This window comes from Canis lupus, chromosome 20, assembly GCF_048164855.1.
Source record: "Canis lupus baileyi chromosome 20, mCanLup2.hap1, whole genome shotgun sequence".
Lineage (NCBI taxonomy): Eukaryota > Metazoa > Chordata > Mammalia > Carnivora > Canidae > Canis > Canis lupus.
Genome location: NC_132857.1, coordinates 35145735 through 35163703, shown reverse-complemented (window position 1 = coordinate 35163703; position 17969 = coordinate 35145735). Strand labels below are relative to the sequence as shown.

The window sequence follows — 17969 nt, the reverse complement described above, 5'->3', positions numbered from 1 at the left end:
TTTTAATACCAGCTCATTTTATATTCATGTACGCATTTAATTTTGTAGTTGAAATAATGTCATATTGACAGAAAAGTTGCAAGAACAGTGTAAATAACTTTTTGTGGAACCATTTGAGAAAGAGTTACAGATGTTTTCTCACCCTGAATTATTTAGTGTATGTTTCCTACAAGCATATTCTGCATAATTGAGTATAGCCATCAGAACCAGAAAGCTGACATTGTAACATTACCACCTCTAGTCCTGAGACTCCCATGTTTTGCCAGTTGTCTGTATAGTGCCCTTTATAGCCAACCTAGTTCAGAATCACGTTTTACTTTCAGTTATCAAATTTCTTTAGTTGCCTTCATCTTAGAATACTGTGGTTCCTCAGTTTTTCCTTGACTTTTATACTTTTGAAGATATAGGCCAGTTACTTTATAGGCTGTCCCTCAGTTTGGATTTGTCTGATGTTTTCTCAGGAAGTAGGTTATTAGATACTTTGGCAGGAAAATAAGCGAAGTGATGCTGTGTTCTTCTCATTTTACCTAGTGACATTTAATTTCATTTTGTCCCATTACCAGTGATATTAATTTTGAATCTTTTTTTTTTTTTTTTTTTTTTGAGACAGGATGGAGAGGGGTAGAGTGGGGAGAGAGAGAATGAATGAATTTTAAGGAGGCTCCACACCCAGTGTGGAGCATTGCAGTGTGGAGTTTGATCTCACAACCCTGAAATCATATCCTGAACCCAAATCAAGAGTTGGATGCTTAACTGACTGAGCCACCCAAGTACCCTGATATTAACTTTGGTCCCTTGGTTAAAGTGTTATCTACCAGGCCTTTCCATTATATTCTTTTTCTCTTTCTAATTAATAAGTCTTTAAAAATTTATTTTATTTTTTTGTGGGCAGTTACTTTGAGACTTTATCAGACTTACTGTTTATTTATGAGCTAATGGATTCCTGTTTTATCCATTGTGTTATAATTTGTTACTGTCTTTTGATGCTCGAAGTTTCCCAAGTTTGGCCAATGAAAGCTGCTTCAAGATGTCTTCTGTGTTCTTGATACATGCACCCATCATTCTTTGGGTATCTTACTTTCTGGCCCAAGAGTGTGTTCCATATTCATATTGTATTTCCTTGTTCCAGCCCTGGAATTAGCCAGTTTTCCAATTGGCTTTGTGGTCAGATTTAGAGAATATATGTTCATGTTTATTTTTGTCTATCTATATAAATTGACACTACGACTTCACACCCGTAGCTCCCAATTCCAGTCCAATGCTACAGAGCTTACTATAGTTTTTTCCTCTCCCATATTTATAGTTTTCTTCTACAGAATCCAAGCTTTGATTCTCATCAATATGTTTATCAGAGTGATCACTTACTTTGGATGGAATCAGTCTCTAACCTCTCCCTGAACAGATTCTGGCATTGCCCAGACTGCCTTCTTACTTCTGGAATGAATTATTTGGGAAGAGGAAGCTTCTTATGAGCCAATTATCTTATAAATACAGAATAATATGTAAAGTACTTCTTTGGAGATAGGGTTGAAGAGTTATCTCCCTAGAGGCATGGTTTAGAGTGGGAGGATTAGAAGAGAGAAGGCATGCTTGAGGAAAACAAAGTTGGTTTTAATTAAGGTGATCAGTCTTTTGCCTAAAGTAGGCCACTTTTTAAAAAATTGAGATATAATTTATAAATCATAAAATTTACCAGTGGTTTTTTATATATTCAGTGTTATGCAGCTATCACCACTATCTAATTCCAGAACATTTTAATAACTTGCAAAAGAAACCATGTTCACATTGCCAGTCACTCTCCATTACCCCCGTCCCACAGCCCCTTACAAACACTAATCTTTCTATTTGTATGGATGTGCCTATTTTGAAAATTCTGTGTAAATGGAATCATGTGATATATATAGCCTTTTGAGTCTGGAAACATGCTTAGCATAATATTTTCAGGGTTTATATTGTAGCATCTCTGTACTTGATGTTTAATGGCTAAATAATATTCCATTGAATGGATATACCACATTTTGTTCATTCATCGATGGACATTTGGGTTCATTCATTTTGGCTGTTAGGAATAGTGCTATCAGTATTTGTTTACAAGTTTTTGCATGAATATAATTTTCAATTCTCTTGGGTATGTGTCTAGGAGTGGATTTGCTGGGTCTTAAGGTAACTCTAAGAACTATCAAACTGTTTTCCATAGTGACTATACCATTCCACATTCCTCCCAGCAATGTGTGAGGGTTCTAATTTTGCCATATCCTTACGAACACAATATTCATTTTTTATTCTAGCTGTCTTAGTTGTATGAAGTGGTCTCATGTGGTTTTGATTTAAACTTCCTTAAAGACTAGTAATCTTGAATATCTTCTCATGTGCTAATTGGGTGTTCATATATCTTTTTTTGAGAAATTATTCAAATCCTTTGCCCATTTTATGTATGTGTATTTGTTTATTTAAAGACTTATTTATTTGACAGAGAGCATGTGCACACATAGGGAAGGGGAGGGAAAAAGAATCTTAAGCCAACTCTGCACTGAGCATGGATCCCAATGCAGGATCTCAAGAGTCTGAGATCACAACCTGAGCTGAAACCAATAGCTGGATGCTTAACTGACTGCCACCCAGGCACGCCTACAGTGTTATATTAGTTTCACTTGTGCAATATAGTGATTCATCAGCTCTATATATTATTCAGTGTTGATGTATTTTCATTTTTATTTTTTAAGTAAGTTCTATGCCCAGTGTGGGCTTGAACTCAAGACCCTGAGATCAAGAGTCCACATGCTCCATCAAGTGAGCCAACTAGGCACCCCCTAATCTTGCATGCCTTTCATTTTTCTTTTCTTTTTCTTTTTTTTTTTTTTTTTGCCTAAGTGCCCTGGCTAGAACCGGAAAGTGTTCAGTATTTCACCATTAAGTATGTTATGTGTGGGATTTTTATAGGTGCCCTTTATCACTTTAAGGAAGCTCTCTTTTATTTCTGTTTTATTGAGTGTTTTTTTTTTTTTTTATGATAAAAGGGTGTTGGGTTTTTTAACAAAACGCAACACCTTTTTTCTGCATCTATTGAGAAGATCATATGGTTTATCTCTTATATTCTGTTAATATGGTGTATTATGTTGATAGTTTTTTTCTTTGTTAATATGTTGAACTAACTTTGGTTTTCTGGATAAATCCCACTTGGTCATGGTGTATAATCCCCTTGTATGTTGCTTGATTTGCTTTGCTAGTATTTTGGGTTCTTAAAATTTTTTTTTAAAATATATATTTAAAAATACTTTATTTCAATTTATTTCATTTCAATTTGCCAGCATATAACAACCAGTGCTCACTTCATCATTTGCCCTCCTTAGTGCCTATCTCCCAGTTGCCCCATTCCCCCACCCACCACAAACCCTTTGTTTGTTTCCCAGTTAGGACTCTCATGGTTTGTCTTCCTCTCTAATTTTCCCCCACTCAGTTTCCCTTAATAGTCTCTTTTACTATTTCTTACATTCCACATATGAGTGAAACCATATGATAATTATCTTTCTCAAAACCATATGAAATTGACTTACTGCACTCAGCATAGTACCTTCCAGTTCTATCCATGTTGAAGTAAATAATAGATATTCATCCTTTCTGATGGCTGAGTAGTATTTCATTGTGTGTGTATGTATATATAAATGTATATATGTGTGTGTGTGTACACACACACCACATTTTCTTTATCCATTCATCTGTTGAAGGGCATCATGGCTCCTTACACACAGCTTGGCTATTTATGGACATTGCTGCTATGAACATTGGGGTGTGGGTGTCCCCATCGTTTCACTACATCTGTATCTTTGGGGTAAATACCCAATAGTGCAATTGCTGGGTCATAGGGTAGCTCTATTTTTAACTTCTTGAGGAGCCTCCACACTGTTTTCCAGAGTGGCTGCACCAGTTTGCATTCCCACCAGCAGTGCAAGAAGGTTCCCTTTTCTCCACATCCATGCCAACATTTGTTTTCTTTCTTGTTAATTTTAGCCATTCTCACTGGTGTAAATCATTGTTTTGTTTTGTTTTTTTTAAAGATTTTATTTATTTATTCATGAAAGACACAGAGGAGAGAGAGAGGCAGAGACACAGGCAGAAGAAGAAGCAGGCTCCATGCAGGGAGCCTGATGTGGGACTCGATCCGGGGTCTCCAGGATCACACCCCAGGCCGCAGGCGGCGCTAAACCACTGCGCCACTGGGGCTGCCCAATCATTGTGGTTTTGATTTGTATTTCCCTGATGGCAGGTGACATAGAACATTTTTTCATGTGCTTGCTGGCTATATGTAGGTCTTATTTGGAGAAATGTCTGTTCATGTCTTCTGCCCATTTCATGACTGGATTGTTTGTTTTTTGGGTATGGAGTTTGGTAAGTTTTTTATAGATCTTGGATACTAGCCCTTTATCTGATAGGTCATTTGCAAATGTCTTCTCCCATTCTGTAGGTTGTCTTTTAGTTTTGTTTACTGTTTCCTTTGCTGTGCAGAAGCTTTTAATCTTGATGAAGTCCCAAAAGTTCATTTTTGCTTTTGTTTCCTTTGCCTTCATAGATGTGTCTTGCAAGAAGTTGCTATGGCCAAGTTCAAAAACGTTGCCTGTGTTCTCATCTAAGATTGTGATGGATTCTTGTCTCACATTTAGGTCTTCCAACCATTTTGAGTTTATCTTTGTGTATGGTGTAAGAGAATGGTCTAGTTTCATTCTTCTGCATGTGGCTGTCCAGTTTTCCCAGCACCATTTATTGAAGAGACTGTCTTTTTTCCAGTGGATATTCTTTCCTGCCTTGTCGAAGATGAGTTGACCATGGAGTTGAGGGTCTGTTTCTGGGTTCTCTATTCTGTTCCATTGATCTATGTGTCTGTTTTTATGCTAGTGCCATGCTGTCTTGATGATGACAGCTTTGTAATACAGCTTGAAGTCAGGCATTGTGATGCCCCCAGATTTGATTTTCTTTTTCAACATTTCTCTGGCTATTTATGGTCTTTTCTGGTTCCATAAGGTCTTAGGATTATTTGTCCCAACTCTGAAGAAAGTCTGTTTTGATAGGGATTGCATTGAATGTGTAAATTGCTCTGAGTAGCATAGACATTTTCACAACATTCATTCTTCTAGTCCATGAGCATGGAATGTGTTTCCATCTCTTTGTGTCTTCCTCAATTTCTTTCAGAAGTGTTCTGTAGTTTTTAGGGTATAGATCCTTTACCTCTTAGGTTAGGTTTATTCCTAGGTATCTTATGTTTTTGGGTGCAATTGTAAATGGGATTGATTCCTTAATTTCTCTTTCTTCAGTCTCATTGTTAGTGTATAGACATGCCACTGATTTCTGGGCATTGATTTTGTATCCTGCCATATTGCTGAAATGAGTTCTGACAATTTGGGGGTGGAGTCTTTAGGTTTTCTATATACAGTATCATGTCATCTGCGAAGAGTGAAAGTTTGACTTCTTCTTTGCCAATTTGAATGCCTTTTATTTCTTTTTGTTGTTGGATTGCTAAGGTTAGGACTTCTGGTTACTATGTTGAACAAAAGTGATGAGAGTGGACATCCCTGTTGTGTTCCTGATCTTAGGGGAAAGGCTCTTAGTGTTTCCCCATTGAGAATGATACTCGCTGTGGGCTTTTCATAGATGGCTATATGATATTGAGAAATGTTCCCCCCATCCCTACACTTTGAAGAGTTTTAATCAGGAATGGATGCTGTATTTTGTCAATGCTTTCTGTGCATCTATTGAGAGGATCATATGGTTCTGGTCTTTTCTTTTATTGATGTGATTGAGCATGTTGTTTTTACAAATGTTGAACCACCCCTACATCCCAGCGGTAACTCCTGCTTGGTCATGTTGAATAATCCTCCTGATGTACTATTGGATCCTATTGGCTAGTATCTTGGTGAGAATTTTTGCATCCATGTTCATCAGGGATATTGGTCTGTAATTCCCCTTTTTGGTGGGGGGTCTTTGTCTGGTTTTGGGATCAAGATAATGCTGGCCTCATAGAACAAGTTCAAAAGATTTCCTTCCATTTCTATCCTTTGAAACAGCTTCAGTAGAATAGGTATTATTTCTTTTAGCCCTGGACTTTTATTTCTTGGGAGGTTTTTGATGATTGCTTCAATTTCCTCACTGGTTATTAGCCTGTTCAGGTTTTCTACTTCTTCCTGTTTCAGTTTTGGTAATTTGTAGGTTTCCAGAAATGTATCCATTTTTTCCAGATTGCCTAATTTGTTGGCATATAGTTACTTATATTATGTTTTTAAAATCGTTTGGTTTTCCTTGGTATTGATTGTGATCTCTCCTCTTTTGTTTGTGATTTTATTAATTTGAGTCTTTTTTTTTTTTTTTTTTAGTAAGTCTGGCTAGGGGTTTATCTCTCTTATTCTTTCAAAGAACCAGCTTCTGGTTTCGTTGATCTGTTCTACAGTTCTTCTGGTGATCTCTATTTCATTGAGTTCTGCTTCTAATCTTTATTATCTCTTTTGTACTTGTTTTAGGCTTTCTTTGCTGTTCTTTCTCTAGTTCCTTTAGATGTAAGGTTAGCTTGAGTATTTGAGATTTTTCCAATTTTTAAGGGAGGCTTGTATTGAGATGTATTTCCTTCATAGAACACCTTTGCTGTATCTGAAAGATTTTGAACAGTTGTACTTTCATTTTCGTTAGTTTCTATGAATCCTTTTAATCAATTTCTCTAATTTCCTGGTTGACCCATTCATCTTTTAATAGGTTGCTCTTTAACCTCCATGTGTTTGAATTTCTTCAAATTTCTTCTTGTGAATGAGTTCTAGTTTCAAAGCATTGTGGTCTGAAAATATGCAGGGGACAATCCCAGTCTTTTAGTATTGGTTGAGACCAGAGTTGTGAATCAGTATGTGGGCTGTTCTGGAGAAAGTTCCATGTTCACTTGAGAACAATGTGTATTCAGTTGCATTAGGATGGAAGGTTCTGTATATATCTGTGAAATCCATTTTTTTTTTTTTTTTTTAGCAGATAAAGGTTTGTTTTATTGAGTAACTGATCTGATTAATGCTGAGGCCACTATGTACAGACAAGAGAGAGGGAGTTTTATTTCTTGGTCTCTTCCTCCTTGGACAGAGTCTTGATGATTTCCTCCTCCTTGGCCTGGAGCCGCTCTTCACGGCGCTTGCGGGCCTCCTTGGTCTTAGATCTGTGGGCCTCAGCCTGGTCAGCCAGAAGCTTCTTGCGAGCCTTGTCTGCCTTCAGCTTGTGGATGTGTTCTATGAGAATCTGCTTGTTCTTAAACACGTTACCCTTCACTTTCAGGTACAGGCTATGATACATGTGGCGGTCAATCTTCTTAGATTCACGGTATCTTCTGAGCACCCTGCGTAGAATTCTCATCCTCCTCATCCACGTTACCTTCTCAGTCATTTGAGCATTGGCAGTACCTTTTCTCTTACCAATGCCCATATGCCTGCCCTTCCGGTGGGCCAGATTGTTTTTCTGGCACCGAGCTCGGGAATGGACAGTCACAGTGTTCCGGATTATCAGCCTATCTTTGATCAGTTTTCATATCTGCTGACGGGAGTTTGCATTGGCGATTTCATTGGTCTCATTGGGGTCCAACCAGACCTTCTTTTTGCCACAGCAGAGGACACTGGAGGCAAGCCTCTTCTGAAGCCTGAGCATATCTTAAGTAGTGTGAGGCCCGAGGCCTGGACGAGACCTGTCCTATGTCACATGGAAGCAGAGCTCTGTCTGATCCCGGGCGCCCAATGAGTAAGGGGGCCACAACCTAGTCCCTGCCGCGGCCCTTCTACTGTCTCGGCAAGTTGCTTGCAACCCACATGGGGTGCGGGGCCCACCCTTCCGTGGCCTAGTGTTCTCGGGAAGCCCTCCCCCCTGCTGAGGCTCGGGCCTAGTGCGCTCTGGCCAGCCCCAAGCTCTGGGACCGGCTGCTTCAGGGCTGCCTCCACTTCATCTCTCCCACCCGGGACCATGGGAGCAAACCCCACCACCCACCGGCACTTTGGATCAACCTTCTGTGAAATACATTTGATCTAGTGTGTCATTCAAGGCCCCTGTTTCTTTGGCGATCTTCTGCTTAGAAAATATGTCTTTTGCTGAGAGTGCTATGTTGAAGTCTCCTGTTAATGTATTATTATCTATGTATCTCTTTAATTATTAATTGATATAATTGGCTGCTCCCACATTAGGGGGATAAATATGCATAATTGTTGGGTCTTGTTGGATAGAAACTTTAAGTATGATATCGTGTCCCTCTTCATCTCTCATTACAATCTTTGGTTTAAAATCTAACTTATCAAAAAATAAATAAATAAATAAAATCTAACTTATCTGATATGTGCATTGCTACCCCAGCTTTCTTTTGAGGACTATTTGAATGGGAAATTGTTCTCCACCCCCTCATTTTCAGTCTGGAGATGTCCTTAGGTCTAAAATAAATGAGTCTTGGGATCCCTGGGTGGCGCAGCAGTTTAGCACTTGCCTTTGGCCCAGGGCGCGATCCTGGAGACTCAGGATCGAATCCCACGTCGAGCTCCCAGTGCATGGAGCCTGCTTCTCCCTCTGCCTATGTCTCTGCCTCTCTCTCTCTCTCTCTGTGACTATCATAAATAAATAAAAATTAAAAAAAATAAAATAAATGAGTCTCTTATAGACAACATATAGATGGGTCTTGCTTTTTTATCCATTCTGATAACCCTGTGTCTTTTGATTGGATCATTTAGCCCATTCACGTTCAGAGTAACTACTGAAAGATATGAATTTAGTGTCCTGGTATTATTTGTACAGTCCCTGTTTCTTTGGGCTCCCTCTTCACTTACAGGGTCCCCCTTAATATTTCTTGCAGAGCCGGTTTGCTGGTCACATATTTTTAAATTTTATTTCTATCATGGAAGCTCTTTATCCTTCCTTCTATTCTGAATAACAGCCTTGCTGGATAAAGTATTGGCTGCATGTTTTTCTCATTTAGTACCCTGAATGTATCACGCCAGCTGTTTCTGGTCTGCCAGGTCTCTGTGGAGAGGTCTCTCTTAATCTAATATTTCTCCCCATAGAAGTTAGAAGTCTCTTGTCTTGAGCTGCTTTTAGGATTTTCTCTTTAGATCTGAAATTTGCAAGCTTCACTATTATATGTTGGTGTGTTAATCTGTTTTTGATGTTTTTTGGGGGGTGGGAGTCTCTCTGTCTCTTGGATATAAATTCCCATTTCTTTCCCCAGATTAGGGAAGTTCTCAGCTATGATTTGTTCAAACATACTTTCTGGTCCTCTCTCTCTCTCCCTCTCTCTCTCTTTCTTTCTCTCTCTCTCACACCCTCTGGAATCCCAAAAAGACGAATATTATTCTTTTTCAAACTATCACTTATTTCCTGGAGCTTCTCCTCATGGGCTCTTGTTTTTCTTTTTTTCCCTCAGCTTCCTTCCTTCCGTCAACTTGTCTTCTGTATCACTCTTCTGCCTCATTAGCCCTAGCAGTTAGAGCATCCAGTTTAGACTGCATCTCAGTTAAAGTATTTTTAATTTTGGTGTGATGAGATCTCAATTCTGCAGTAAGAGAATCTCTAGAGTCTTCTATGCTTTATTCAAAAGCCACCAGTATTTTTATAATTGTACTCCTGAATTATATCTCTGACATGTTACTTAAGTCCATATCCATGAGATCTGTGGAAGAGAGTGTTACCTCTGGCTCTTTCTTTTGTGGTGAATTCTTCTAGTGATTTTGCCCAGTGCAGAATGGCTGTATGAGTGAGCAGAGTCAAAAGTATCAACGACGACCTAAGTAAAATATGCCCTAGACAATTCTGAAGAGATCAGGGACCAGAAAATAAAAAGGAAAAAAAGGCCACAAAAGTGAAAAACAGATTTTAAAAAATAGGAAAAGTTTTTTTAAGAGGGGGTGGGAAGAGGTGGTGGGCAAGAGAGAATACAGTCTCAGAGTGGACCAAGAGGGTGATCCTCTTAGTTCAGAGTGTATTTTGTTCTTTGTGTTAGAAGGTGCTAAATTCCAAATTTATATAAACCAGCAAAACTTATATAGAGAAATAACAGCAACAATAAAAACAAGAAGACAAAAGAGGGCAGAATGGGAAGGAAGAGAGGATATAATCTCACAGAGTGGACCAACATGACGCTCCACTTGGCTCTGAGTGTATTTTGGTCTCTGTGTTAGAGGGTTCTAAATTCCAAAATTATAAAACAAGACAACTCCCCCCAAGCTCCCCTTAACTTACATGTTTACAAAAATTAAATTGAGTATGTTGGAAAGAAGCCCAAAATGAAGAATGTATCTATGAGATGTAAAAATATGAATGTAAAAAAAGGAAAAAATTTAAAAGTGAAGAGCTGATAAAATATTGTAGTTAAGGCAGGAAAAAAGAAAGAATATTGGAATTTTTTTTTTTTAATTCATGATAGTCACACAGAGAGAGAGAGAGAGAGGCAGAGACACAGGCAGAGAGAGAAGCAGGCTCCATGCAGGGAGCCCGATGTGGGATTCGATCCCGGGTCTCCAGGATCACGCCCTGGGCCAAAGGCTGGCGCCAAACTGCTGTGCCACCCAGGGATCCCTATTGGAAATTTTTAACCTGAAAGATAAATGAATTGTATGGGAAAAAAACGTCATTCTATACACTATTTTTCCCTTAGTCCTGGATTTTTCCAGTTCTACTTGATTAATAAATTGGCTGTTCCCCTGTTCTTCTAGCAGTTCTTCTGGGAGGGGCCTGCTGCCCTGATTCTGAGGTGTCTCTGTCTGGGCAGAGATGTCCCACCCCTTGCCGGTGGTTGAGCTCAGTGTGAAGCTGTTTTTCCTGTGAGGCCTTTGTTCCTTGGAGGCCACACCTCTCCCAGGTGAAAGGAGGAAAAAAAAAACCGTCAGCGACCAGATCTCTAGCCCAGAGCCAACAGCTCCCCACATGTACCAAACTGCAGTCTCTCAGTGCACTGGCCCAGATCCTCCTGGGGACAGGTGTGGGGGCACTGATTCGTATGATTTGAAGGCTGCCTGGCAGCGGGGAGAGCTTTTGCCCTCTTGTACACTCCCCGGCTCTGCACATCCTGGAGGGAACAGAGGATGTCCCGCTTCTGTCTGCTGCTGCCTGGCCCTGGACTGTACCCCGGGCCTGCCTCTCCCAGATGCCCCAGGCAGGTTGCTGCATTCCAGTCCTTTACTGGGACCTAGGATGGCATCCATCCGACCGTCGTTTGCCGTCTGTGGCACAACTTGAGCTTTCTCCTAGGGACCCCTATTATTCTCTGTCTCCAGGAATATTGAGACTTTACCGCCCTTCCTGGGATTCTGCCGTTTTACCACTGAACACTTCAGGCAGGGAGGACTCTCTCAGGAGCAGATTTCTAAACATCCAGGTTGTGCACTGTGCCACTTTCTTGCAGCCAGTTTACAAAGGCTCCCCACCCCCCATTTATCTTTCGATATATCCCCTCCATTTCTTTTCTCCACACCCCTGCCTTGTAAGAAGTGATCGCTTTTCTCTCCATAGTGTTCCAGCTGTTCTCTCTACATCTCAGATTGAATTCATAGGTGTTAAGGATGGTTTGAAAGTTAACTAGGTTAGTAGGGGGAACAGATTAAACGAGGAACCCCTACTCTTCCACCATCTTGTCTCTGGTTAGTATTTTGTTAAAGATTTTGGTGTCTGTATTTATAAGGAATAGTGGTCTATAGTTTTGTGAGGTTTTTTTCTTGTGATATTTTTGTCTGGTTTGGTAGGAACAGTACAGGCTTCAAAGGATGAGTTGGGAAGTCTTCTCTCCTATATTTTGGAAGGTCTTGTGAAGAAGGGTTAGTGTGAATTTTTCTTTCAGCATTTGGTAGAATTCACCAGTGGAGCTCTCTTGCTCCTGGGCTTTTTTATTGGTCAGAAGGTTTTTGATTATTGAGTCCGTCTCTTTACTTGTTACAGATGTGTTCAGATTTGCTGTTTATTTCTTGAGACCATTTTTAAACCAAGCCACTTTAGAGAGCCAGGGTGTACTTACTGGATGAGGGTTGGGATAGTAAGTGTAAGTCAGTATTGTTCTGGCATACTAGGATTTATGGTTGCTCTTGTTTTTGTTGACTGGTGAATAGTACCCTATCCTCTGTTTTCAAATCTAAACTTAATTTAGTGTCCTTTTATATAGTTCAATGAAGATCTTAAACCTTAAATTGTAATGGTAAAATCTAAGGATGCTTTCTGTGGAAAAATGTTCATATATATAATATTCTGTGTATATACATAGATAACTAAGTCATTCCTTAATGAGATTTTAAAAAATTATTTATTTACTTGAGACAGAAAGAGAGCACAAGTGGGGAGGAAGATCAGAAGGAGAGGGAGAAACAGACTGCCCACTGAGCATGGAGTTCGATGTGGGGCTTGATTCCAGGACCTTGAGATCGTGTCCTGAGTCACCCAGGTGCCCCAATTAAGTTATTCCTGAATCTCATCTGTAGACTCTTGTTTAGTAACCCTTCTTTCAGAAATAACCTGTAGCTTAAGGGGAATCTGGTGATGGTATTAATTTGCATGTGTTTTCTTAAAGTCTTTATGATAATTAGTGTTTTTGAAAATTTATAATTTTTTCTGTACTATTGGTGAAACTGTTTAAATCTCATCACTACGCAATTTTTTTTTTTTTTTTTAAAGATTTTATTTACTCATGAGAGAGACAGAGAGGCAGAGACATAGGCAGAGGGAGAAGCAGGCTCTGGGTGGGGAGCCGATGTGTTACTTGATCCCAGGACCCTGAGATCATGACCTGAGCCAAAGGCAGACATTCAACCACTGAGCCACTCAGGTCCCCCAAGTGCACAAATTTTTATGGTACTATTTCTAGATGAAGAATTTAGGGAACTACTTTTTGTCATAAAAATAACAGGATATGTACAGAGTTGCCTTAGGACAGCAGAACTCCCAGTATTGTTTTTAAAAGATGATTTTGTGTAGTTCTCTTGTTTAATAGAACTTGCCAGTGTGGAAGGAATATCATATCTTGAGCCAAACAAGAAAGAATTCTTTTGATACCAAGTGTATTTAGGTTGGTACAATAAGACTTGGCAAAATAGTTGAGGAATTAACTATAATAATTTCCTAGAAAACATATATGATTTATTTTGGAGGAATAATTTTGAGTCTTAAAATCAAATTTCTATTGGGATCAAACAGAAAAACAAAAGAAGGGGAAAAAAGTTGGAGTACATCTTAAAAGACATAGGGTTATGTACTTCCAAGAAGAACTATAGTTTTTTTTTTTTTTCTGAATGTTGCTGCATATTTGATAGGTTTTCATTTCCCATTTTTAATAGAGATAGTTACAGAGCAATACAGCATAATGATAAATTGGGGCCCACATGTAACAGGCTGTTGATGATCAATAAATAGTGGTAGAGGAATTTTGGTGAAATGGGGAGCATATCACTTTTCTATTTAAAAAGGGGCTGGTACTACCTAGCTCCAGTCATTTGTTTCCAAATAACATTGCTGGATTTATCTTTAGGTATTTCAAGAGAAGCTGGTTGGATTTGTAGGTTAAATCTTCCATTTAAAATTTTTATTTTAAAATGTAGTTTGGTTGATGAAAAAGAACTAAATAAGTGGAGAGATCACGTATATGGATTAGAAAAAAGTTTCATGTAATTTGTATCAAAATTCCAACAAAATCTTTTATAGACAGTAGACAACATTTTAAAAAGATTTATATGGAAAGGCAAGGAACTGAATATCTAAAAACAGTTTTGAAAAAGGAATAAAGTGGGAGCAATCGCTCTGCCCATCGTCAAAACTTAAAATTACTGTAGTCAAGACTCTGTGGTATTAGCACAGATACTTAGATTAGTAGAAGACAGGAACCCAAAAATGGTCCTTAGAGGTATGACCAACTTAGTCTTTTTAAGATTTTATTTATTTGAGAGAGAAAGCACAAGCAGGGGGAGTTGCAGAGGGAAAGGGAGAAACAGGCTCCTTGCTGAGGGAAGTCCCAGAACACTAGGTTCAGTCCCAGGATGCTGGGATCATGATCTGAGCCGAAGGCAGACACTTAACCAACTGAGCCACCCAGGCACCCTGACCAACTTATTTTTGTAAATGCCAAAGTAATTCAGTGGAAGAAGGATAGTCTCATAATGAATGGTGCTGGATCAAATGGATATCAGGCAAAAAAAAAAAAAAAAAAAAATCAGCCTTGACTTAAACCTTATATTAGTACAATAATTAACTCAAAATAAATAATGAACATAAATATAGACTACAAGATAACAAAACTTAGAGATAAATACACAGGAAATCTTTGGGACCTAAGGATTGAAGAAGTTACTGATGTGACAACAAAAAACACGATTCAGGGGTACCTGGGTGGCTCAGTGGTTGAGTGTCTGCCTTTGGCTCGTCGTGATCCTGGGGTCCTGTGACTGAGTCCCACATCAGCTTCCCACAAGGAGTCTGCTTCTCCCTCTGCCTATGTCCCTGCCTCTCTTTCTGTGTCTTTTATGAATAAATAAGTGAATATTAAAAAAAAAAACCACAATCCATTAAAAAAATATTGATAAAATGGACTTTAACAAGATTAAGACCCTCTTTTTTTTTTTTTTTTAAAGATTTAAAATTTATTTTAGAGCACGAACTGGGGGAGGAGAGAGGGATAAGCAGACTCAGCGTTGAGCACAGAGTCTGAGCTGGGACTGGATCCTAGGATCCCTAGATTTTGACCTGAGCTGAAACCACCCAACCGACTATGCCAGCCTGGTGACCCAAAATTAAGACCTTCTGTTCTGAGAAAGACTCAGTTAAGATGATAAAAAGCCAAGTTACACACTGGGAGAAAATACTTACCATGTATGTGACAAGGAACTCAATCTAGCATATATAGAGAACTCCTAAACTCAACAGTTAGAAAACAGAAGACATGAGTCATTTCACCAAAAAGGATATACAAATGGCAGATAAACACATGAAAAGGTGTTAACCATCACTAGATATCAGGGAAATTCAGATTAAGACCTTGATGAGAGGGCAGCCCGGATGGCTCAGTGGTTAACGTTGCCTTCAGTCCAGGGCATGATCCTGGAGACCCGGGATTGAGTCCCATGTCAGGCTTCCTGCATGGAGCCTGCTTCTCCCTCTGCCTGTGTTTCTGCCTCTTTCTCTCTCTGTGTCTCTCATGAGTAAATAAATAAAATCTTAAAAAAAAAAAAAAAGACCTTGATGAGACATCATCATTAGGTATGTGTTAGAACAGCTAAAATAAAAAATAATGACAACTCCAAATGCTGCTGAGGATGTGGAGAAACTGAATCTCTTATGTAGTGGTATTGAGAATATAAAAATGGTATGGCCATTATAGAAAATAATTTGGCAACTTCCTAAAATACATTTACCATGTGATTCTGCATTTGCACGCATGGCCATTTATCCCAGAGAAATGAAAATTTATTTCCTCACAAAAACCTGTGTATGATTACTTGTACTATATTTGTAATAGCAAAAAAATTTGCAAAAAAAACAAAAGACCAGTAGTTGATGATTAAATCAACTGTGAACACTATTCAACATTAGAAAAGAAAAATCTATTGATTCTGTGGATACTCACAAGTTGGATGGACTTCAAGGGCATTATGCTGAGTAAAAAAAAAAATTTCTAAAGGTCACATACTGTAAAATTCCATTTATATGATATTCTTGAAAAGGCAAAATTATGGAGATCACATTAATGGTTGTCATGGTTTAAGGAAATTAGAGAGGAGGTAAGTGTATATACTATATATTACATTTGCTATAAAGGAATGATGTGAACATTTTTTGTGTGATAATAGAATGTTTCTGTATAGTGATAGCGGTGTTAGTTACAGGAGTGTAAACTTGTAATAAATAATATAGAACATTGCATCAAGTTCAGTTTCCTGATTTTATAATACTGTATTGTAGTTATGGAAGATGTAAGCATTGAGGGAAGATGGGGATGGGTACACAGGACTTCTCACTATTATCATTGCAACTTCTTGTGAATATTTCATAATAAATTTTTTTTAAAGAATAATTAAAATATAGTCTGGGCCAAACAAAATAAGTCTCAGGGCCAAGATTTAACCCTCTGGCCTATGTTAGTGACCTCTGTTTGGTGAAGTTTTTCAAGCTTTCCTATTTAGAGCTAAGAATTTTAACTGGTCCATCAAGTCTTTTTTTGTTGTTGCTTTGTTCTTTATTTATTTTGGTGGGGGAGAGGCAGAGGGCAAGGGAGAGAATCTTATTTAAGCAGATTCTGTGCTGAGTATAGAGCCCGGGTCTGGGCTCAATCTCATGATCCTGAGATCATGGACCTGAGCCAGAACCAAGAGTCACTCAACTGCCTGATCCACCCAGGTGCCCCTGGTCCATTAACTTTTTAGAGAAAACGAATTACCTAGATTGTAGACACTTTGACATGTTTCAGGAAAGGGAAACAAAGGTAGCATTTCCTTGTTACTTGGAAAAGAAAGAAAATGAAGTCTTAACAGGTCAGTAGTCATTTTTTATCTTTTTAAAAAAATTTATTTGATAGCTTGTATTGGTTCTATATATATTCTTTAAACTTCTCTTGTTCTGTGTAAAATTCCTAAGTAAATTGTCACAGAGTATTCAGCCTATTAAAAGTATAAGTAATACATTACGATCAGATGGAGTTTATTCTCAGGAATGTAAGGAAGATTCAGTATCAGTTGATTTAATTTGTCATATATAGTTTTTCATGCCATTGTTTCCTGCCTTTGTTTTTAAGAGGATTGTACTTTCTTGCTTCAGTTGATACCAGGTTTGCCTGTGTGACTTGCCTTTAGCAGTGGAATCTGAGTTGATGTGTGTGCCAATTCTAAACAGTTTAACCCTTCATTTATGCTGTTATTGCTTTCGCATATACTTAAGTGAAACTACATTCAAAAAAGATTGAAACTGAAATCTTTACTACAAAGAAAATAAAGTAACTTGATTAGTTGAAGTTCATGGCATTTAAGACAGCAGTCAATGGAAAGGAGATGAAGATGTTAGATCCAAAGCTGAGGGCTAGGAAACACCTAACTGTCTAGTTTAACACAGAATAAATGTGGTGTAGGTGCACACTGGAGGCTGCAATAGTCAATTCCCTTGATAGCAAATCCAAACTCCCTGAATGCTGAAGAGGCAATTCTTGTTCTAGTTTTAAAATTCAACTATTTCAGGTACTGTAGGCATAATGTGTGAGATGTGTTTGTCTTGCTGACCTTTACTTATCTGAGGCTGTGCAGATAATACCTTAGTCTAGAATTCTTAACAAGTGGTTTTATTAGTGGCCTGTCAAGTCCCTTCTTTCTAGCCCCAGAATATTTTGAATAAACCTAATGGACTTTGGCCTGTATGGAATTGACCTTCTTTTTGTCTGTGTAGTTTTATCCAAGCTTTAGAAGGTGTACTTTTTTCCATTTCTAGGTGCTGAGTGAATGTGTGGCATGGCCTGTATAGGTGGCACTTGTAGAAAATGTGGCGATTACTTAGTGGCTCTCCTCTCTTTGTACAGATACTTGATTTCATGAACAATGACAACAATAACAACAACCACCCTGGGTTAATAGAAGAATTATAGAAGCATTTCTATTAGGATGATAATTTGCCTATTATTACCAGCGCTATTTAATTTCATAATAGAAGTGCCAGCAAATACAGTTACAGAAATTGTGAAGGCTGGAAAAGTGACTGTGGGCAGATGATTGGATTGTACATTAACTAAGAACACAAACGATAGAATTCAATAAAGTAATGGGGAGTGAAAAATATATAGAAATAAATAACGTGTATGTTAAATATGTGCATATTGTAACACATACATAGGCACACCTATATTTGTTAAATAAGAGGAACTGTAAAAAGTGTATTTCCAAAATAGATTACATGTTCTGTCTCTGAAGAGTGAATATAAAACCTGCCTCACTCACCTACATTTCCACTATGAATTTAACTTTTAAGAATTTAAG

The 17969-nt window shown here is 38.4% G+C and overlaps 1 protein-coding gene and 1 pseudogene across 6 annotated transcripts in view; one reads left to right on the top strand and one right to left on the bottom strand.

Annotated features, from left to right (window-relative positions):
• EPB41L5 (erythrocyte membrane protein band 4.1 like 5) overlaps positions 1 to 17969 on the top strand; it is a 145636-nt gene that overhangs the window by 26333 nt on the left and 101334 nt on the right. The gene's annotated exons all lie outside the window — the stretch shown is intronic.
• Positions 6347 to 7691, bottom strand: LOC140612095 (large ribosomal subunit protein eL19-like; annotated as a pseudogene).